This window comes from Physeter macrocephalus, chromosome 12 (genome assembly GCF_002837175.3).
Source record: "Physeter macrocephalus isolate SW-GA chromosome 12, ASM283717v5, whole genome shotgun sequence".
In the NCBI taxonomy this organism is placed as follows: domain Eukaryota; kingdom Metazoa; phylum Chordata; class Mammalia; order Artiodactyla; family Physeteridae; genus Physeter; species Physeter macrocephalus.
The window spans coordinates 70935190-70935905 of NC_041225.1; positions in this window are offsets into that span (position 1 = coordinate 70935190).

The window sequence follows — 716 nt, forward strand, 5'->3', positions numbered from 1 at the left end:
GAAATTGAGACTGTGATTAAAAATCTTCCATCAAACAAAAGCCTAGGACCAGATGGCTTCACAGGCTAATTCTATCAAACATTTAGAGAAGAGTTAACACCCATCCTTCTCAAACTCTTCCAAAATATAGCAGAGGGGGGAACACTCCCAAACTCATTCTATGAGACCACCATCACCCTGATACCAAAACTAGACAAAGATGTCACAAAGAAAGAAAACTGCAGGCCACAGACTCATCAAGAAAGAAAGGGAGAAGACTCAAATCAATAGAATTAGAAATGAAAAAGAATTAACAGCTGACACTGCAGAAGTACAAAGAATAATGAGAGATTACTACAAGCAACTATATGCCAATAAAATGGACAACCTGGAAGAAATGGACAAATTCTTAGAAAAGTGCAACCTTCCAAGACTGAACCAGGAAGAAATAGAAAATATAAACAGACCAATCAAAAGCTCTGAAATTGAGACTGTGATTAAAAATCTTCCATCAAACAAAAGCCTAGGACCAGATGGCTTCACAGGCTAATTCTATCAAACATTTAGAGAAGAGTTAACACCCATCCTTCTCAAACTCTTCCAAAATATAGCAGAGGGGGGAACACTCCCAAACTCATTCTATGAGACCACCATCACCCTGATACCAAAACTAGACAAAGATGTCACAAAGAAAGAAAACTGCAGGCCAATATCACTGATGAACATAGATGCAAAAA